Genomic DNA, 23,210 nt, shown 5'->3' with positions numbered 1-23,210 from the left:
CACTGTCCCCTTTTAGTCTATTCAACTGAGAGAAAAGCTTTGGAGAAAGTGAGGAATAAGGTCTAAAGGTGGTTTTCTCACTTTTTGTACATTCCTGTATTGGTTGTCGTGCATCTGTCAGTGCTTTTAAACTGAAAACTTTTCAAAGCAGAAAACTATTTGACTCTTGACATGGATTTTTTTTCACGGTACAATGCCTGGGATATTTATGGTCTATTTAAGGGCCTGATCCACCTCCCACTGATGTCTATAGGCAAGCGGGATCCTATGGCAGCAAGTCTCAAAGCCTAGGTCTTTTGACTAGGGCTTGCAGAGCTCACGCTACAATGCAAAAATAGCCGTGTTGGTGTTTGGGCTCAGGCTGGAGCAAGGGCTGTGAAATACAGGGAGGGGCATATGCTTCAAATCCCGAGCTCCAGCCAGAGCCTGAGCATCTACACAGCTATTCTTAGCCCTGTAGCATGAGCGCCGCAAACCTGAGTCTCTAGAGCCAGGCTTCGAGATTCGCTGCCATAGGACCCTGTTTGCTGTGTAGATGTACCCTATGTGATCCTTAGCATTGACTTCACTGGGAGTTGGATCTGTCTGTAGAGGATTAATCAAGTATAGTAGCTAATCCTGGCGGAACAGAGCAGGCATGAGTAGCTGTAATGTGTACTGGGGGGCTCAAGGGGAGCTTAGTTAGGGAAAGAACAGAAGCAGAATCAAGATTGTGGTAGCTCTTCCATTTCAATGAGTTGGCTTGAATAAACAATTCAGTTTAATCCTACTAACTGCCTGCCTGCCACAGTCAAAACACCACATCACGATGCAAATAATCCTGTGATTTGTAGGCAACATCCATGTGGTTTTATTTTAAAAGATTGTGTCTCTCTAGGTTTTTATACGGCACTTATCCTGTTGGCGTCTCAATGCCCAAGGGATGATGGCTCAAGTATCATTGTTAAGGTATACTGTATTTTCCTTGAACTTGGTCAAAGGACATCGGGTACTGTACAAATTTCTTATGCCTGATATACTTGCCTCTTGTCTGAACCAACTGTAGGTGGTTTTTTGCCCACTCTCTTTAAAAGGGGAGGTTTTCCTTAGATTGCTAATCAACTGATTACATTTAAGCCAAACATGCCTACCATTCTGCAGTATAGAGTTACTGTCCCCCTGTGAGGACTTTTTCATTAAGGAGAGCTTTGGAAGATGATCAGCTGGTTCTTAGACAACTCTTAATTAATTTTATTAGTAATTATGTTACTAATAACAATAAATACTGCTTTGCACTTATAAACTCCTTCCATCTTTGGACAGCAAAGCACTCCAATCAGTATTAAGGCTCACATTACCCCTGGAAGAAAGATAAATATTAACATTTCCATCTTGCAAATGGGTAAATTGAGGCATTGTGGGTTGACCCTGCTCTAGAGAAGTCAACAGAAGTTTCACCAGTGACCTTAGTGAGCTCAGGCTCAAGCCCTGAGGAAGTGAACTGCCCAAAGCCACACAGTGAGTCAGTGTCAGAGCTGGGAATAGGACCATCAAGTGCTCACTCCCAGACACTAGACCCCCTCAGCTATTAAACAACACTATCTACCTGAATTTGCAAGTTGCTTTTCTACACAAATTATTTTTTTAAAAGCCTCCAAATTGCAACAAAATCCCGATCCTTCCCATGTGCCTGACTATTTAATCTTAGCATCAGTATCAAAGCCCTGCCTAATAATGGGGGTGTGGTGGGGTGGGGGGCAGGGTTAGAATCAGATGCTCTCAGTTGGAGGAAGCAGAATGAAGACTGTATACTGACTTCTCCCTTGAACAGAGAGAAGTAGGAAATCTGAGGTTGCATAGAATAGCCACATCTTCACAAGGAATATTATGCAGTTGGCCACATAATATAGGTAGCACTCCTGGCACTGCACAAAGAAGAGAAGTCTTTAATTGCCATGACATGAGAAATAAACTAGCTGCAGGGATCACAGTTTGCAGCAGGACCCCAGGCACTCTTTGTATGTTGCTCATTCAGACTGATAGTCTGGCTGCGTTCATGAGATTTAACGAAGCCCCAGGGTGAAAGTGCTGGAGGAGACATAGAGAATTGTACTGAAGCAGATGGATCTGACCTTTAAGAAGTGTATAATGGTTGACTGGGTGACTTAGGGGGCTTGAAAATGGGACCAACAGCATTATACATGTAGGTCACTGGTTTAAAGTTAGTCTGGGTCAATGCTATTGGCCTAGTCTATGTGCATTGAGTTGGTGGGGGCTTGGTCAAATTCTAACAAACAGGTGTCCATGTCAGAATTGGCACCAAGCGGAAGCCTTGTTGGCAGTCTCAGATAAGGCTAGGGCGACCACATAGCAAGTGTGAAAAATTGGAATGGGATGGTGTAATAGGGTCCTGGAGAGGGGGAGGAGATAAAGTCCTATATAAGACAAAGCCCCTAATACTGGGATGGTCCCAATAATATTAGGACATCTGGTCACCCAAAGGCAAAGATTAAATGGGTAGAGAAGCTGAGCTATCCTTTCACCTGCTTAAATACCACAGTAATAGGCACCTAAGAAATACTGTACCTAAAATAGACATCCCTAATGGGGTCCCATCCAGAACACACCACACAACATTGAGTGGTCAGTGTGCAGAAGACTCACGCTGCTGTTGGCCATGCTGTCCCAGTTCTGTGGATAAACAGAAGACCTCATTCTCCAGGGCTCTCAGTGTGGTACTTTCCCCAGCAATGATATAATGGGCTTGATCCATCCTTTGGTGTGCCTCCACTGGTTACAGGGGAGTTACCCCAGAACCTAGTTTTGGCCACACACGTTTATTATTCATAGACAAAGCCTCAGGCCACTTCTAAATGTGAGCTAATGCAAACTCACATTATTGTTACTGCTGCACCTGCGTAAGTGGAGAGAACTATGCAATATTACATTGCAATATACTAAGTAATATACATGCAGTGTATGCATGGTTAGAACACAGGACAAGGAAGCAAAAGCTCTTAATCACAAATCTGCCATTGGCTCATAATGTGACCATGGGCAAATTAATTCTCTGTGCTTCAGTTTCTCCACAGTAAAATAAGGATAATAATAATTACCCAGCTTTGTAACACACTTGGAAATATTCAAATGAAAGGCACTATATTATAGCTAAACATTATTGTGTATTACTGTCTCTATTTACAATGTAGCCATGGCAAACCAGAGAGACATGAAATGTCTGCTGTCAATTATATAAATACTTTGCACTCCTGTAGCATTTTTTATCTGAAGATCCCAAAGCACTTTACAAAGGGAAAGAACACACTGTGGAAACATAATCCCTTGTCTATAACTGGGATTTAGCAATGGGTGGCCAGCTATTTGAGCTAAGCAAATAATAGCTTTTTTTGATGGCTGAACTGAAAAAAATCAGAAAAACAACCAGTTCATTTTGAGCCAAAACAGAATTTTTTATTTATTGCCAACATGAAAATCTAAAAAATTTCATTCAGACAAATTGAATGATTCTAATGTCTATTTGAATCAACATTCTAAACAAAATAGCTTGTTGGAAAAATTGTCCAAATGCAGCGTTTCAACATTTCTGATATTTTGTTTTCAGTGTTGTTGCCCCCCCACCCCCCCAGCTGAAATGTTTTGCAAAATTTGACCCAAGTAGTTTTGGTGCCCTGAAAAATGCATTTTTGGGTGAATTTACTATTTGCTGGGGGGGGGGGGGAATGGTCAACTCTACAAACAATTGGCATAGTTGCTCCAAGGCATACAAGAAGGACCATTGGTTGATGTTGACCCAGCTCGATACCAGAGCCAGCGTCGGTGGCGACTTTCCTGGTCTCCGTTTGGTGTCCACAGGCAGATGGTCTCAACTGGTGAGAACATACACTGCCCCCACTCAGTTATCCTCCAGCAATCCAATTTGCTCTGGCCATTCAGGCTACAGTGCTATGGCTGTTCCCTAATACTCTCCCTCTCGCCTTTTGTGCTCATCTAAGGAAAGACTCATCTTCCACTGTATTTTCTGTAAAAAGAACAGGAGGACTTGTGGCACCTTAGAGACTAACTCATTTATTTGAGCATGAGCTTTCGTGAGCTACAGCTCACAAATGGGTTAGTCTCTAAGGTGCCACAAGGACTCCTTTTCTTTTTGCGAAGACAGACTAACACGGCTGCTACTCTGAAACCTGTATTTTCTGTAACTTCCGCTCATCTGTGCTCCATTCTTTTCAATAGGTTTCAGAGTAACAGCCGTGTTAGTCTGTATTCGCAAAAAGAAAAGGAGTACTTGTGGCACCTTAGAGACTAACCAATTTATTTGAGCATAAGCTTTCGTGAGCTACTATTTGTTACATCATACCGATGTTATGCCAGAGAGGTTGTTTAATGAGGAGATGATCTGGTTCTTTCATCAGGAAAAATTACTCAGCCTTACAGTTTATCCACATAGCAAACAGATTGTCAAATAAAATAGCATATTATGTCCTAAATAATTAAATAACCACACAGAGTCTTGTCATTTTATTGCTTGGCAAACTGCTGTTGGCTGCTAAAACAGCTATCTTATTCCAAATGTTGTTGGCTTCCCTTGTAAAGGATGGTTATAGATGGGAAAGCAATTGTCAAAGAGACGTTATTGTTCAGTTTATAAGTCAAAAGATGATTTTTCTACTTGCCAGCACTGCAACCTTAGCCTTGGATTGGAAAATCATGTTGGTATCTTTCTACCTCCCTTACATGACCACCAGTAAAGACTCTGCAGTCAGAATTTAGTTGACAGTTTCATTGGTGCACGAAGCAAAATAGAATCTTGCTCACTTTCCTGTAATGATATTGGATCTGCAGGGCTACTAGGAGTAAAATCTTTGTGTGTGTGTGTCAGCAAATGCAGCAAATAGGGGTGAAAGCCTTGCAGAGAGTAGATATATAGAGTAAATAAGTGCTATTCCCAATGATGCTCTGTAATGCTTTAATGAACAAAAATCCAGGAGATATTTACATGGTTTCGTGTCTGGGGTACACATAGTCCACTTGGGCAATTCATTCATTACTGTACATATTGAATTTTAGGCAAGAAATTGCTGTTTTGGGGTTATAGACATTTCAGATAGTCCAGCAGTACATCTGTACAGTGACAATGTCAAGTCCTGAGAGAGCATCTCTGGTCTCATACACAGGCCTCATATCACTGTGATACCCATGTGAGTGTATATATGTAAAACCTGCCCAGAGCACTGCCCACTTTTTCTTTCCCTAAGTGTAATTTCTTTACCAAATTCATTGGCCTTAAGGTAGAAAACTGACAGGTTTCAATTCTGTACCAGTGACAGCTTTTCAGGTCTGAGTGGTCCCTTATCAGGGCTAGAAACACCTGCTGTGTCCCCTCGGAGAGAAGGGATGTGAGGCTGTGAAATGCACAGCATGTGTTTTTTAGCTCTGGCAGGTTGTGTGAGCTATCTGACCTTAAAACTGCAACATCCTGATTTGTAGAAACTCTAGTGTAAATAATTTTTTATGAGAATACAAAATGCGTAAGTACTGACTTCCTATCACTCCAAGAGCTGTGGACAGTAACTAAAACACCGGGTTTTACAGGCAGAGGAGACACGAAAAATAGTAACAAACAAGGTTTTACAACTCTAAAATATTTCCAAAATAACGTGTTTTCTCTCTAAAATGTGAAGTAAAAGGAATACCTGACGTTGTGGTATGCAGGTTTTACTGGCACTTCTGACTAATGCAGCCATCCCGAGTCATGCCAATAAAGGGCCATCTCCTGCTGTCATTACTCAGATGAGTAATCCTGTGGGCTTCAATTGGGTGATATGCATGAGTAACTTGAGCAGACTTTGGTGCAATATCTTCATAGCACCACCGTATAGAAAATTTAAAATTGTTTACCTGTGCTACTGATGACACTTGAGACTGTTAATCAATGGGTATTTTAAAATCTAATTCATGTTTTTTTACCTTTGATGCTATTTTTTTTTCTTTCTTTGCACTTCACTCAGCCTGAACAGTGAAACTAGATGGGTCATTTTCATTTGGGGCTAGATTCACAAGTAGATTTGAGCAAATAATTAATTTTTTTTTGGTTCAGAGGCCAAACAAAGAAAAAGAAAAAAGAAAAAATCTGTTTCAGGTCAATCCAGAACAAATTTTTTTTTGGTGCTGAAACAAAAAACTGAAATATAAAATATTTGGATTGAACAAAATGTTTTGTGTGACCCAAAATACTTTTTTTCGTTTTGTTTCATTTAGATTTCATTTTTACCCTTTTTTAAAAAAAACTAGCTAAATTTCGATATAAAAATCATTTTGAAATGTAAAGTTGAAACATTGTTTATTGAAAAAAGAAAAGGAGGACTTGTGGCACCTTAGAGACTAACCAATTTATTAGAGCATAAGCTTTCGTGAGCTACAGCTCACTTCCTCAGATGCATATCGTGGAAACTGCAGCAGGCTTTATATATACACAGAGAATATGAAACAATACCTATTCCCACCCCACTGTCCTGCTGGTAATAGCTTATCGCCAGTTTGTTTATTGAAAATGTCTACATGAAACATTTTGGCTTCTTCAAAAATTCCTTTTTCTGTATGAAATGATTCACTGAATTCAACTTAAAATTCACAAATAGTTTTGGTCTACCCTAAACTGCATTTTTTTGGTGAATAAACTACTTTTGTCGGAAAAGCTTTGTATAGCTCTAGTCACAAGAATGACTTAGGCCTTACAATACTGAGTGTTGTAGCACCTAAAGTGGAGACGCCTTGCCACCTATTGCATTCACAGCACTGAGTTATGTCCGCAGGCTCCCTATGCAACTCGTGGGGAGAGTTAGGAGAATGGAATTCAGAGAAGCCAGCATTGCAGGTGGGAAGCCACCTAAACTAGCTGGTAGGAAATACTGGGGAGAGAGGTGTGGGGTTTAAGAAGCCCCATGCATCAAAGGGAGTTAGGTGCCTAACTCTGGCCCAGATTCACAGCTTTGAAACCTCTCTTGGAGTTAAGTGCCTAAACCAGGTCAGCCCTTTCTCAAGAAAAATCCAGGATGAAATGGTGACCTCACACTTGCATATACCCAGTTCACATCCCACCTCTGCTTGATGGGGAACAGGGATTCAAACTGAAGTCTCCCACGTCTCGGGTAAGTTCCCTAACCATGGAGATATTCTAATATGGGTCTTGCTCAATCTCTCTGAAGTTGTTCCGCTTTGGATAAATAACTAAATATTAATAGAGGGAGAGAGAGAGACCCTATGGCCTAGTACTTAAGGCACTCACCTGGAAGACCCAGATTCCAGTCTCTGCTCCAATGAATGTTTAAGTATTTTATGCAAAGTGGAACAGCTTCAAGATAAGGGACCCACCCTACCAATCCCATAGTCCAATGGGGCGGGCATGCACATAGGAGGTGGAAGACCTGGCTTCAAGTCCCAGTTCTAAATTAGGCAGATTGGGGACTTCTGAACCCTAATCTCCCACATCCCAAGTGAACTAACCCCTGAGTTTTGTGCAGGATCCAATCCAGTGGGTGTGTTTTTCAGTGGCCAATTAGCATACCTACGGCTTGGGCCCTGTACATGAAATAGGGAATGTCTACACTGGGAATCCTGCCAGGGCATAGGTGCGAAGCACATGCCAAGCCGCTCAGTGCTGTCAGGACTTCAGTGGCTGTGCATGTGCCCAGCGGCAGAAATACTGGCACCTAAGGGACTGTTACTGATAAAAACTTCAGCACATATTGAGTTTAGGTGTCTACAGAGTTAGGCGGCAGCTGGCCAGGGTTTCTTTGAATGTCAGGGGTGCCTAAATGTTGGATTTAGACCCCGAAAGGGGCAGTTAAGGTGCCTCAGTCCCCCTTGAGAATCTAGCCCTTTGCGTTTCTAGTCATTTTCACTTTCTGGTTCCCCGAACAATGCTGGAGTATTTCAAATCCAAACCAGTTGTTTTCATGACTCCTTTTTGCACTGGCAAAATTCCACCAAGTGCCTTTTTTATTTTAAACAGAACCTAATTTTTGGATGAAAATCCTTTTAAACATCCTGCTCTGGGCCCTGATTCATCGCTTCACTGGCACCTGCACAAGGACAGATGGGAAGCAGCTTGCATCTCTCCATTCCGGGGCTGCTAGGAACCAATTTGGCCCCCACCACAGGTTAGGTAGCCTTAAGGGCACAGAAGCACCAAGCCATACAAACACACCAGATACTCCCTCTCTTGCTACTGGCCCACCACGCAACACCCCCTGTACTGGGTCTGCCTGTAAAGGAGGGAGAACACAGAGCCAGCAGAGTTGGTTCTGAGGCTTCTAAAGAGTGTCTCTTGCACCTGGGGTATGTCCTGGGGAGAGCTGTCCAGCTACTTTACTCTGTGCAAAGGCGCTGAGGGCCCGCTGTGAATCAGGCTCATTGTGCTTCAAAGTCCCCACATCTGATTCTTTGCAGACACCATAAAGCTGGCACTCCTCAATTAGCAAACACACGCCTCCAAATGAAGGGAAAGCATAATATCTCTGCTTTTCCTGCTTCAATCATCTTAACCCATCAAACTCCTGCAGTGCCAGTCTCATTTCCTGTCATCAGCTAGACACCTGCCAGTTATAAGCAATCAACCAGTCAGCTACTTGATCATTAGCATGGGGAAAAGATCATTTTAACCCCAAATGTTTAAAGGGAAGATCTATACCTGAGAAGTTCTATACCTCAGAAAATTGCTGCACCCTTAGAGACTATCTCAGCTTAACCTCCTGTGTCAAACTTAACATACTTGGCTGTGCCTTGTAATTTTTATTAATAACACAGGAGGAGAATACACTGGCTATATTTTCTTTGGTGGCATGGCGTTTAGTTCTGTGTATTTGTCTAGCGCAACTTAGTGGATAGGGCACACCTTGTAGTCTGTGGTGGTGGTGTTTATGGTGAACATATTTCCAAATCTCACTCTCCCCAGTGTTACTTCATTTGAATCTGCACTGGTGTAAATGAGATTATGATATGCCCCCACAAATCCTTTATTTATATATTAACGTAAGGCCAAGGGGCCCCTACTGGGACCGAGACTCCATTGTGCTAGGTGCTGTGCTATACATGTAGTAAGAGACAGTCCCCACGCAGATACAATTTAAACAGACAGAGACTAATGGTGGGAGGAAGGAGCAGAGCAGCAAACAGATTTACTCAAGGTCCCACAACAGGTCAGTGGCAGACCCAGGAACAGAACCCATATCTTCTGAGTCCTAGGCCTGCTAGACAATTCTATCTTCTCTAAGATAGATTGTGCTTCTTCCACACCGGTGGATGTTGGTACTTCCTCCCATTCTATCCCTCCTGGGTAATATGCTGCTCACCCACCCCCAGATGCTCTGGTGTGCTGAGAAGAAAGCAGCTCCAGAGTTGTGTTTCCATCTCCATGCAGAGAAAAGGAGACTATAAATTGAAAGCTAGCCAAACTGGCCTCTGTACTTCTCCTTTAGATGCTCTGTTGCCTCGTACATGTGATCCAAGCTGTCTTTTTAATTATTATGCTGCGGAAGAGCGTGAACAGGTTTAAAATGTTCACGGTTTGTTGAATAAATCGTACATCCTGTATACTAGTAAATAACATCTTGCAATGCTGTCTGATAAATTAAACATTCTTTTTTTCCCTAGGGTTGAGATGAACGATTTCTGTCCCCAAAGATGGGGAACAAGCTGCCTTGATGTTTAATATCCTCTTGTCAGGCCTGTTTAGCAAATGTTTTTTGGAAGAAATAATGAATGTAAAACCATGTTACATATGTGTTTGCAGGCAGCTGGTTATTCTTCTAAATTGGATGCTATCAATAATATAAAATGTTTAAGAGGTCAGATGCGGAAACCTAGATCTGTGATGGGAAGACTCATGTGCTTCCCCTCACAGGGAAGATATCCCGCAGTGTCAATGACTTTTTAGTCAGCACCTGTATCTTGAGGCTTAAAAAATCAAATTCTAAATGAACAGAGAAATACCATAGCCAAGTTGGGGGTGGGGGGGCAGGAAAACCCAGGGCACTGATTCATTTGACCATATTGTAAGGATCTTGGCTTAACACATTAATTAGGACTTCAACTGGATCTGACTTGCAGTTCCTTGAAAGAGTGGTGCTGGGGATTGTTGGCAAGTGGTTTAGGTGATTTGGTGCGTGACATTCAGCTATCCAGAGTCCATACTGAACAGCCTAGTGTTAGGGGTTACTGTACATCTGGAGGTTCCCCTGCACTGGGAAAGAGTGTTTACTGGTTCCCTACCAACAGCTAGATTGGATGAGTGCTCTCAAACTGTAGTTCGGGACCCCAAAGTGGGTTGCAACCCCATGTTAATGGGGTCGCCAGGGCTGCCTTAGATTTGCTGGGGCTGAAGCTGAAGCCTGAGCACCACCGCCCAGGGCCGAAGCCTGAAGGCTTTAGCCCTGGGTATAAGGACTCGGATTATAGGCCCCTGCCTGGGACTGAAGCCCTTGGGCTTCAGCTTTGCCTCCCCGCCCCCGACCTGGGGCTCAGGCTGGCTCAGGCTTCGATCCCCGCCTCCTGGGGTCATGTAGTAATGTTTATCGTTGAAAGGGGGTCGCGATGCAATGATGTTTGAGAACCCCTGCACTAGATGAGCCATGAGGTCATTTGCAGCCCTACCGTCTACTGACATGGGATCTCAGAAGGCAAGGGGACATGTACTTTCCCCATTTCTTCCCTGGGATAACCGACTTAGAGTTTCTCTAGTGCACGTGTTCTAACATCCAAGTGAAATTGACTGGAATCCTGTTCCCTGAAGTGCCCTGTGCAGATGCTGCTGAAATGAAGAGCCTTCATCTATTTCACTCGACTGCTTCCCGTGCCCAAGAGTGGAGCAGGAATGCAGGGAGCAGAGCAGAGGCAGAATTGTGAGGGAGGAGGCTGCCGGCAGTCGGGAATGACCACTCGGGAAATACTGATCATTTTGAGAGATGCTCTCCCACCCCGTACCCTTTCCATACACATTTTTTGTTCGGTGGGGCTGGTCCAATTAGAGGCATGGCCATGGATATGCTGAAAAATGTGGTGCTCCATGGGCCTGACAGAAAACTCACCCCCCTGCCCAGAGCGTGACATGATGAAGGATGCGTGACCCACATTCTGTAAAGTTAAAACCCTCACATCCTCCACTCCATGCTGGAGCATCCTTGCCACAATACTGAACTGAATTTGAAATGACCATTGTTTGAGATTCAGAACAATGAATGAAGTCCCCCAGCCTTGCCCATTATCTTCCCTCGTCTCTGCACCACTGCGCTTCCTGATGCATCCAGAACCAAAACACCAGCAGAGAGGCTGTTCTCGAGGGCACTGTGAAAAGCAAGAGGTGTTCAGAAATCCACGAGAGCCTGCTCACAGGGGAGCCTCGTGTTGGCTTTAGAGTTCCTTTGTGAAACTGCAATGAGAAGGGTCCAAATAGTTAGTGCCAAATGCTGGCTGGAAAGGACTTTTTTGTGTAAAAGCCAGAAAGTTTAAGCAAAGGAAAAGCTGCTGTGACTTCTGCACTTTTTTTGTCTGCTGTCTCATCTTGAATAGCTTAAAAGATGAAAAATGCTAAGAACTGATATGAAAGATCTGAAGGGACTTTGCAAACACTGATTTAATGAAACCTTGCAACAATACTTGGAGAGAAGCACCAGAGACATTATTCTCCCCATTTTATGTATGGGGAAAATCGAGGCATGGAGAAGATAAGGGACTCACCGAGGGTCATATACTAAGTGAGCAGCTGAGCTGGGAGAGAATGCAGGAGTCTTAACTAAAGCTGGCTGCAGACTGACCGTTCCATTTCGTGAAGACTTTCATGGTTTCTAAATTTGTTTTTGTTCTACTGAAGAACGAACCGAACCCTCTTGAAAGTTTTTTGCAGAACAGCATTTTGTTGAAACATATATTTATGCAGCCGAAAGCTCAGGTTTTCATTCCCCTCTCTCTTTCATCAGAAGGTACCAGAGAGCCCTGGACCTCAGAAACAATAAAAAAATGTCATTGACACTGATATGATGCTGCAAAACATTTTTGGCTTTGATGAAAAATCATATTTCGTTGAAGTGTTCCGACCAGCTCTAGTCCTGACTCTTCGTTCTCTGCTGTAACCACTAGATGCTCCTTCCTCTCAGATGAGAGAAATAATATGTCCAGTGCAATAACACTCCTTAAGTGTTCTGTCAAGGTCTCTCCCTCCTCCCTCTGGAAGTATGTTGACTAGAATCGACCAACATCCATATAAATCAAAATCAAGGTCAGCAGCAGGTGGGTGGCTTTTGTGGACTGCCTTGAAGAGGCAGGAAGGCAGGTTTTCTCAGCTGGCTTGATGAGTGAGCTGCAGCTTTGTGATGATCAATGATGATCCTGGTATTTTATGTCATGATGAAGTTTATGGCTCTGGACAGAAAACAGACAGCAGCCTGAATGGGCCGCCAAGTGATGTCGGTGTGCCATGGGGGAGGGGAGAACGTGACATTAAAGGCAGATAATTGACTATTGAAGCTAGAATTCATTAGGTCTTTCTCTCTTTGGAGAGAATTTTTATTGTGAACGAAAATCGACAGATCAATGGCCCTTGGTATTGAAGTCATGCTGACTGGTCTATAATTCCCCTGCTCCTCCTTTCCCCCTTTCTAAACATGGGCACTCCATTAGCCCTTCTACAGTCTTCTGGGACCTCTCCTGTTACCCTTGAGTTTGTAAATATTATTGCCAGGAAATGTCAGATATTTTGCCTTCTTGATGTAGAGTATTTGTTTTGGTTTTTTTTTCTTCTAATTCGTGGCCACCTGTGTTTGTTTGTTTGAAAACAGATGAATCCATACAAGGGGAGATTTGTGCTAGTTAATTGTGGCAGGAAGCAGTCCCACTGACAGAGGGGGCAAAGGGGGCAATTGCCCAGGGGTCCGGGTGATTTAAAAGAGCCCAGGGGCCCCCAGCAACTGCTGTTGGCAGCGCAGTGGGGCTAAGGCAGGCTTCCTGCCTGCCCTCACTCCGCATTGCTCCCGGAAATGGCTGGGGGCATGTCCCTGACACTCCTGGGGGGGCAAGGGTCTCTGCGCGCTGCCCCAGTCGCCGACTCTGCAGCTCCCACTGGCCAGGAACTGTGGCCAGTGGGAGCTGCAGGGGTAGTGCCTGTGGGCAGCAGCGTGCAGAGACCTCTTGGGCCCCCTGCCTAGGAGCTGCTGCGAGAGGGGTGTGCCGGTTGCATTCGGGAGCCACCCGAGGTAAGCACCGACCCCCTGCCCACCTCCTGCACCCCAACACCCTGCCCCTGCCTAGAGCCTGCACCCAAACTCCTTCCCAGATCCCACACCCAACCCCCCTGCCCCAGCCTGGTGAAAGTGAGTGAGGCTGGGGAAGGGAGGGAGGAGGGGTGGGGCCTAGGAGAAGGAGTGGGAAAAGGGCGTGGTCTCAGGGGCAGGGCAAGGGTCTTTAGGTTTGCACAATTAGACAGTTGGCAACCCTACTGGGGTGGACATATGGAAGCCCTGGCCATGCCCGAAGAGCATGCCCATCAGTGCAGCCAGCAGCTCACTGGGCACCAGCCAGCATAGGCGCAGCACCAGCCAAATGTCAGGAGGACAGCGTCCATGTGGGCACGGCTTGTGCGTGCATGGGGGCTCATTGACTGTTCTGCCCTGGGCCTCGGAATTTTCTGTCTGTGGGCCTGGCAGAATGAGGGTAGTGGCACCAGGCAGTACAATATGGACACTTTGTCTAGGAACTGAGAAATACATGACTTGTTCTCTCTAGGCAAGTGGAACAGATGACTTCTAGCTAGAACAAAGGAGTTAATGGTAATGAGGTATGGAAGCTTTCAGAGTTAGAAAATCACTTCAATTCAGGCCAGGGGTATTAGTGGCCAAAAGTTATTAACGTCACGCTTTTTTCATACATACATCTATAAATTGTGTGTGTGTGCGTGTGTGTTCTAGCCTAAGCCTCCTTCAGTTATAGCTTGAGGAGGGTAACAAGAGAACAACTGTAGTGTCTTTTTGAGAGAGAACGCTCTGTGTGTGTGTGTCCTCTTTGACAGATTGCAGTGACTCTGAGAACAAAATGACTGCAGCCCCAGCACAAAGGCAGCATTTTTAGAAATTCAAAGACAGAATTCACAGAAAGCAAAGACATCATATTTTCATAGCCACATACGCCACAAATGCCATTTGACTTGAGCTGGTAGAAAAATTTCTGTTGAAACAACTGTATTTCAAAGGAAAATTGAGTTTTAGACAAAATTACAGTTTTTTGTAGAAAGTGTCTGCTTTCCATGGACAATTTCAATTTGTTGAGTGCTTTTTTCAGTTTTTGACCAAAAAAACCAAAATATTTTGAATGAAAACCAAAATATTTTAATTCTGAAATTGAGGTGCCTTATGGGAATTATAGTATGGTGGTCTCATTTCCCTCATGTACCCTCTATGGGCCAGGCTCCGCAGCCAAATTTAATCTCTCATCATGTACCACAGCCATGGGATTCCCATGATACACTGCCTCCCATCCCTTCCCCAAGAGGACACACCATGGTCAATCATGGAAGATGTAGTCCAACTAGGAAGTCGTGCTCTAGAGGAGAATGGGAACATGAGGTTACTAAACTACAACTCCCCTGAGGCACTGCAGTGGCATTTCTGAATCAAAGTATTTAAGTTTTGTGCCAAAATATTTCAGTTTTTTCAATTTTTTGTGGAGGAACATTTTCCAACCAGTTGTGCATCTGGATGATATATAGTGGTCTATGTGAAATGAAGAGATGTCTCAAAACAAAAAAAACCACAATCTAATGCTACTTGCTCTTTTCATATATTGCCTTCTGTCTGATATCCAATGCACAATAAAAGCATTAGAGAATTAATCCTCCAAGCACCCTGCTGTGTTGTGTGCTATTATCTACGTTTTACTGATGGGGAAAAATTAGGCAAAAAAGGATAATATGTGACTTAGGCAAGGTCACATATGAAATCAGTGACCGAGCCAATAATAGAATCTGGATCTCCTAGCTCTAAGACAGGTGTCTTAACCACAACAACATCCTTCCTCCACAAACTGTGAAAGTTCCATGGACCAAGTGGCACACTTGTTGGCAGCCTCAATAAAGAGGTCAAATATTTAGTAACCTATAGAGTAGAGATAGTTGGGGCTTTTTTTACATAACTTTTTTCCGCTAAAAAATACCAAGTTGTTAAAACAGAAACTGTTCTCAGGGACATCCGTTTCACCAAATTTCCTGACTTGGAAAAAAATTAAGAAAATTTTGGAAGTATAAAAACATTGGTTCAACATTTTCAAATCAAAAAGCTTGTTTTGATTGTTTTGAAATTCCTTTTCGTTTTGAAATTTAACTTTAATTTATACTAAAAATAAAGGTTGAAATCAAAATGAAATATTTTGAGATTATCAAACCAAATATTTCAATTGACGTGAACCAAACATTTTTTTGGGTTTTGTCAATTGCCAAAAATTTTGCAAATTTTGACTTTTCATACTAATTTTGAATAGGAAACAAATCTGAAATCTCTCAAATTCTTGTTGAGAAAATCTGTTCCCTACCCAACCCTTCTAAAGAGACAGAACTCACTATTTATACAAGTGATCCTTTCAGGTCAAGGCTGATGTTACGCTAGTGTAGATATTATGTGAAGCTTGCTCTTATGCTGCCTAAACTGCACCTGTCCAGTGGATAAAAAGAGGCCTTCAGTTTCCAGGACTCTCAATCTGACATCTTGCACACTAACACATCTTACACACTAATTTATTACAAAATATTAAGTGATCAATATCCATTTGCTAGTTCAATTTTGATTTTCACGTTAATTAATCTGTCAGCCAAGTTATTTCTTTTTAACTGCCATGAAAAGCCTTGCTACAGCCTCTGGATAGTTTTTCATACTCCTTGCTTGAAAGATCAGATGGCTGCTCTGGTGCATTACAACCTTGCAGCTAACGTTTTCTTGTTTTATATTGGCCCTCCTTTTCTGAATTAGGGGTTTTAGTTCCTCTGTACTCTGCTGAGTTTGGTCATAGCTGGACTACTGAGAGACAAATGACAAAGGAGTTCATTAATTCACAGTTAATTTAGGAATTGGCATTTTCTAAAATAAAATTTAAATAAGACATTGTCCAGAAATATGTGCCAAAGAGTTAAGAAAGGTTGAGCAAAAAATAAAGGAGCAAAAAGGTTAATACTTTTGATAAAGGGGCAGTAGATACTCATTTGCTTCCCAATACTTAATCTGAAAATTAATATTTACAAAGGTTTTTTTAAGATACTGGAAATCAATTTAAATTGATTAGTCCTTAATTCACTGACCTGTACATGAGCATTACATCATACATGCTTTGTAAAATCCCTGAGTGTTCAAAATTTAATTCAATGCCTTGGAAATTGAATCATAGTAGAAATGGAAAGATGTACTGTATTAGTAATGTCACCTTCTCAGTCTCCTGCAAGAAGAGGACTATACTGAACTAGTGATTTCTCTAGTTTACTTCTACCTGTTCAACATGATGGAGCTGCTACCAGGAGCTGGGTGGGAAATATTTTTCCCATCCTGCAAGTATTTTCAAGAGTTTGAATTTTTTTTCATCCTGTAATTTGGACAAAAAGTAAACAAACTTAAATATTCACAAACCAAAAAACCAGGATGGTTTGTTTGATTTGGGTCTACTGAAATATTTCAAAAAAGTCAAAATGAAAAGTTTCAATCATTTTTGAAACTTTTTTAGTTAAAATTTTTTGAAGCTAGGAGATTTGTTGAACTGTTTCATGAACTGCATTTTTTTGGTTTAAAAAAAAAATTGGTGAAAAATTTCCAAGCAGCTGTACTTCTACCCCATCCTTATGAAACTTTCACAGCCTGATCAGTCTTACCATTGGAAATTTCTTCCTGAAATTCATCCTACATAATTCCTGTTCACTCGTCTCCTCCTCACTCCTAGTTATACCTTATCGGACCAACCTACATGCGACCTCTTTCCTTCACTCTTCAAATACTTGTAGATGGTTGTCATATCTCCTGTGTCAAAAATTAAACAAACACATTAAGCCAAATTCATCACTGCTATAATTCCCATGAAGCCAATGGATTTGATTATTTTGACTCACTATGTCTCTTTTTTATTATGTCTTTCATTTGTAAGGTGGTATATGAAACTGACTGAGTTATCTCTACAGAAGGCAAATCATGCTTTGAGTTGTAGCTAAAATTAGCATTGCCATCCTCCTAGAAGCTATTTCCTTGTTCCTCAAATCACCACATAATTTGAGGTAACTTACGGTAAATAGTATACGCTGGGAGTGCAGGGGTCAGAACTTTGCAGGTCAGGTCCAGGTGCATTTGCAGAGCTGTGCACTGGAATAGCAGGGTGGGCAGCAGGTCACCATGACTGTTACATTGCTGGATTCGTATGGGTAGAGCACAACATTACAATAGCAGGGATGCTGCAGCTGAAGATTGTGATGAATTTGCAGAGCTGTGGAGGGTGTGTGGAGCCCAGGGTTCGAGTGGTGGTTGTGGCAAATGAAGGCTGAGGCACACTGGTAGAGCAATATGGAGAAAGCTGCAACAAAACCCGTGTCTATGATGTGGGGTTTTTTTGTTTGTTTTTTGGGCAGAGCAACTAACTTGTTACCTTCCTAAGAACCCAATTCACCAAGCAAACCAGTTTCACTGCATTCATGTTTTGATGCTTTTTCCTGACACTGGTTTGGTTTAATTTAAGTTTCAGGTACACACAGCGTGTGAGTTAACAACTTGATGAATAGCGCTGTTTCTCCACATGTCTGGGGCAGGTTCAGACTGCTATAATGGTAAGAAACAAAGAAGGAGTGATGGAAAAGTGAACATCTATAGATATTTATCCTCTTATCTATCCAAATAAGTGTTTGTTTTTTCTGAAGCAAGATTTAATGCCAACTTCTAATATAAAGACGTCACCAAAAGAACACTGACTCTCAACTACTCCAAAGTAAATCTGACAGGTCTTCCATGGCTTCACAATATGTTTACAGAGCAAGAGTAGACTTAAGTAGCTTAGGAGAGTTTTGTTCACCTGACAGCCTAATTTTTAAGACATTCCCTAAGGAGATCACTGGCTACCTAAGTAGCAATACACTCTTGCTCTTACCTACTATGTCCTACTGTGCAACTTTCATTTAATTTGTCAAACCATGCAAAGGAAAATGTACAACAATCCATTTTTTTTCTTATTACACAAAGAGGCAGAGTGGTGTGATGATTAGAGTAAAGGAGTGGGAGTTTTGTGGATTCTTTTCCCAAATGTACCTGTCCTTACTGTGTGGCGTGGTTCAGGTCACTAAGGGTGAGACTGACGGCTGTGCAGAGGGCCAGAACAAGTCATGTGCACCACTTTAGGAGTTAAGGGTGAAATCATAAGGAGGTAGCCAAGTTCATCCCTCTGTACAACCAGTATAGTAGAACCTGCCTACCACACAGAGAGTCTATGTGGCTTAGTTAATGACTGTAGATTGCTTTGAGATCCTCGGACGCAGTATTTTTTATTAATACAAAATATTAATACTGATCCCCCTGCAAAATTCTGCATGGACTTTAAAGTTCTTTGACTTCCATTCAAAGAACTGAATGGCAATGTGAAGCACCTTGGGCCATGTGAAACACCGTGAGTCATCTTCTGAAGAGTAATGCAGTAGAACATACACTGCCCTTTCCCTATGGATTGGGAGTATTGTCTGCTGTATGTTCCTCACCTCTGCTGTCCCAAGAGCAAGGGACTGAGTCCAAGTCTTGGAATCCAGAATTGTGACATGGCTGCCCATTGTCTGACCATTAGTCCACAAAGTCAGGCCCTGTATTGCATTGTCAACCACAGGGCTCTTGCTGGTTGTTCAGGTGCAGCCTTATGGTTCACAAGGCTGTAAGCAGAAGTCTATGACTTGCTGAGCCATTGCTAATGGTTTAAAAGCAGCCCTGACAGCATCCTCCTATACAAGATTTTAATCTGATGCAAAGCTTCTGCCTTTAACAATTAAACTAACCAAAGACCATTTTACCCCTTGAATTCCACCAGCGTGTGCTGGCAGAGTTCACCTGCAGTCTCCATTCCAGTCAGTGCAGCCTCAAAAGTGGAGAATGTGGCCCAGGAAGGAGCAGAACCGTGATGGCAGGGCGATTCAGTCAGCCCTATCATGGGCAGCCTCCACTGGTAAGGGTCATATGGGTCCTGTTTAGATTTCAAAGTGGAACATCTGCCAGAGGGTGGCAGTGCTATTTCCATAGGCGAACTGGATTCCCCCTCAGGCATAGGAGTTCCAGTGGGTGCAGGGTGTGGGTAATTTGAGCCCTCTAGGCCTTGAGGAATGAATCTGGCTCAAAGATTAAAACCTCCCAGCTGGAGCCAGTTCTGTGTCTTATTCTAAATTGACCAAAGTAATAATGTACTAACGTTTATTAAATAGATAAAGATTGCACGTCAAGTGTGTCAGCCTGACATTTGCTCATCCTCTCCAAGAGAGCAGAAGCATTACAAAGCATTTGGCCTTTTCCTCCTTAATTTATCTCCCAGTGAGGGATACAGGCTTGTGCTGCATCTAAAGCAGATGGAACTGTTGACTGGCACTATAGAGGAGCAAGAATTACTCTAACAATTCTCCAGGGGAACTCGATATAAAGGTCAGAACTTTCCTTTTATGTTGAGTTCCTGTTGTTTTTCAGTGGGATCCTCTAGGGTTCACTGACCGGTTCTTGTTTGTCCAGGCTTCGGCCAAATGAACTCACCCCTCCTGCTCCTTTCCTGAAGGTCATGGACTTACATTCAGTGGGTGTTCAAGATACAATCACATAAGCATAGTCCTGTATAAAAAGAGTCTGGCCTGCAGCGGCCCTGTCTGTACACCTCTAGGCCTCCCTGAAACAGACAGCTAGTTGCATTGAAATCCTGCAGTGGTTTTGTGAGTGCTGAGGTTGGGTCTAAGATGAGCCCATCATTTCCCTTCTAAGACTTGTTACCATTTGTATAACCAAATGAGAGATGAAACCACATCTTTTGAGAGGGAAAGGTGGCTATAATTTGGAACTGTGTATTAGAGCGACTTCTGTTTTATTGAGTTCTGTGATACCTTCATATGCCCAGTAGTCCAAATCCTCAGGCTCCAACTTAGCGTTTACTCCACCCTTACTCAGGAAAAACTCATATTAACTTCAGTTGAAGATTTGCCTGCGTAAGGCATAATAACACCACTCCCTAGCGCTTATATCGTGCTTTTTATCAGTCTGTCTCAAAGCATTAAAGGAGGTCAGGGTCATGACCCTGATTTTACAGATGGCACAGAGAGGTGAAATGACTTGCCTCAAGTCACCCAGCAGGACAGGAATAGAATCCAGGTCTCGTGAATCCCAGTCCAACGTTCCTTCCACTGGGCCCACTGCCTCTCAGTCGGGCTGGTTGAAAAACATTAAGTATTTTCCATGGAAATGTTTGGAAAAAAATGTTTGGCTCATAAATTTTCATGGGGGGAGGGTTCCTTTCTTAAATATATTTTTATTAAATTAATCAAAGCAAAAATGGTTTTGTTTCTAAATGGGTTTTGTTGCTTCATTTCAGCTTTAGGGTTCACCCCTCCCCCCCATTTCTTGCCACTGGAAAAGGTGTGGGAGAGGGAGAACAATTTTTTTGTTTCTACTAAATTTTTTAAAATTTAATAGAAACGAAATAATAATAATACCTGGTTCCTATGTAAAGCTTTTCATGAGTAGATCTCAAAGTGCTTCACAGTCTTTAATATGTTTATCCTCGCAACACCCCGATGAGGCAGGGCAGGGCCATTATCTCTGTTTTGCAGATGGGGATTTAAGGCACAGAGAGACTAAGGGGACTTGTCCAAGGTCACACAGGCAGGATGCGGTAGAGCAGGGAACTGAGCCTTGGTCTCCCAAGTCCTGTCTTTTTTGTGTGCAAGATCACACATGTACTGAACAGCAGAATGGACTCTAATGCCTTATTTGGAGTCCTCTGCTTTAACTACTAGCTGCCACTTCCTTAAGATTACTGGCATGTATCAAAGATACACAAGAAGTAACCATAGGTTCAAGATCAGTTGCGTTTAACTATGGTTTGCACATCTCTATTTACAATGCATCCAGTCCTTTTAAAAAAAATGGTCCAATCCAAGATTATGTAATTTAATGTTAGATGATTCATGGAAGTGAAAGCCCATATAAAATAAAATTGAACAAAGTAATTGTAGACAACCAAACCTGGCAGCAGTTTGTCTCTTGGGTACATTTTATCATCCAGTGCACACAATGAGAGCTACAGGCTTAAACTGGCCCCACCTAACAGATAGGGTTGATCAAGCATTCTGTCATGTCATGATAGAATTGATGGTGACTGGCTTTAACAATGAATGACAATAATGTTCTTTTTTTCTCCATTTCACCTAACTGTGATTCAGGTACCAACCCCTTCATTTGATTAAAGTCTCCTTAGAATTTACCATAAAACTGAAAGTTGTAATTAATTCTGTTATTCAGTAACATGGATCTACCTGTTGAATGAAATGAAGTGAAAATGCTAGGTTATGGGGCTGAAGGATGCAGGGAAGGAGAGGGGAGTAATGAAAGCTCCAGAGGAAAGATGTGAAATCTGGAGCATGCGGAGCTTACAAATAGTAGCTCTAATCCATGAACACATTACAGGAGGTAATGGCATACTTTAATAAATGAGCTATTGCATTACACATTTAAATGACATGGGATATGTACAATATCGGGCATTATCCAAACTCAGTATGAAAAATGACAGAACAGCCATGGAATTAGTGATAAAGACTTTTTTGGAGTTACAATATTACTCACTGTAATCTCTGAAATATGAATCTGTTCTTGGGGCCATTGGTTGGTTATTCAGGCTGCTGCAGGAATCCGTCTTTGTTAAAATAGAACTGCAAAAGAAAAGCCTCCAAAGTGAATTTTTAAAAGTTACACCAACTATGGGTTATCAATAAACTTTCTCTTTCAACAGACAAGCTGACTTATGAGAGTTGTTTCATATTTTTCAAGTTCGACTAAGGTGGACAACTCATTTAAGGGAAAACCACAGCGTCGATCAAGACAAAATTGTGTAGAAGATGATTGCGTTAGAACAAAGTAGTATCCTAGCCTTGTGCTGTGAGATGTAAACCTGAAGTCCTGAATAATTACCATGGCTCTTTCCACAAGTGCTGGGGTATTAACTCAGATGTCCTATCTATGTTTCACGTTGGTACTTCCATCATACCAACCCAAAATTCCCTGTGTGGTTTCAATTAGATTCTTCAGCATTTCCTAACCTAGAACATTGGTTTGTGATGCTGTGAACAGCTGCCACAGTTCACCACAGAGGTGGTCCGCTATCAGTGATGGGTGACGTAATTCTTCTGTGTGAGAGTATCTGTTACCATGTACTTATTGTTTAAAAAGTGCTCTGGGATATTAAGGATTATCATCACTAAATAATGTGAGGTGTTATTTTGTTGTTATTCTTTCAGTGAAAATGTGCTCTGATGATGTTAGAGAATGCTTGGTCCTAGTCATGGGATGAGAGACCTTCCTGGGGAAACCTAAGGTGGTGCAGGAAGTGGTGTTTGGTGAGATAACAGGTTGAGCTTTTTTCCTTTCCTTTATATCTGTACTGAACCAATGCCTCAAGGAGATGCTGGAACATAGTTTGTTGCAGAGGTGTTGTCTCTTCAATGAGTCATTGATGATCGAATGATAGCTTCTGCAACAATACAGTTGTTTTATTTCACATGCCCTGCCTAAATTCCACCTCAGGTATTTACTTTTTGCTTCACTTTGGAGTTTCAATATGATATATTATTCCTACCTACTTACCTACCCTAAATGCTGTGTGACAATATGAGTGCAGGCAAATCATATACCCTATTCCACCCCAGAGGCCGCCGCATTTCCATGGTGGAGTATGAGGAGAAATGATTCCTATGTGTATCTATATTTTCTAAAGTGCCTGGGGATTCATTTCTTCTGGATGAAAAGAACTATAAATATAAGATATTATTAGCACATGGCTTTGTAGTGAGCCACCCTCAGGCCACAATAAGATTTTTTGATGTTTCTCAGTTGCAGCCTCTAAAGGGATCTCAAAATGTTTTCTGAAAAGAAAAAAAGGATCTTCATTTATTTAGTCTAAAAATGAAAATAGCCACATTGTCATCT

The 23,210-nt window shown here is 42.3% G+C and overlaps 1 protein-coding gene across 7 annotated transcripts in view; it reads left to right on the top strand.

Moving 5' to 3' along the window:
* Positions 1 to 23,210, top strand: part of LRFN2 (leucine rich repeat and fibronectin type III domain containing 2) — a 228,792-nt gene that overhangs the window by 103,868 nt on the left and 101,714 nt on the right. The window contains exon 1 of one of the 7 annotated variants that reach the window (XM_084624420.1): positions 22,597 to 22,621. The exons of the other annotated variants lie outside the window; for them this stretch is intronic. The gene's annotated coding sequence lies outside the window, so the exon portion shown is untranslated. Of the gene's footprint in view, positions 1 to 22,596; positions 22,622 to 23,210 lie in introns of those variants that run through there. 7 annotated transcript variants of the gene reach the window in all.

This window comes from Lepidochelys olivacea (assembly GCF_965140295.1).
Source record: "Lepidochelys olivacea isolate rLepOli2 genome assembly, chromosome: 3".
Lineage (NCBI taxonomy): Eukaryota > Metazoa > Chordata > Testudines > Cheloniidae > Lepidochelys > Lepidochelys olivacea.
The sequence above is the reverse complement of the archived record's forward strand: the minus strand, read 5'-3'. Positions and strand labels throughout refer to the sequence as shown.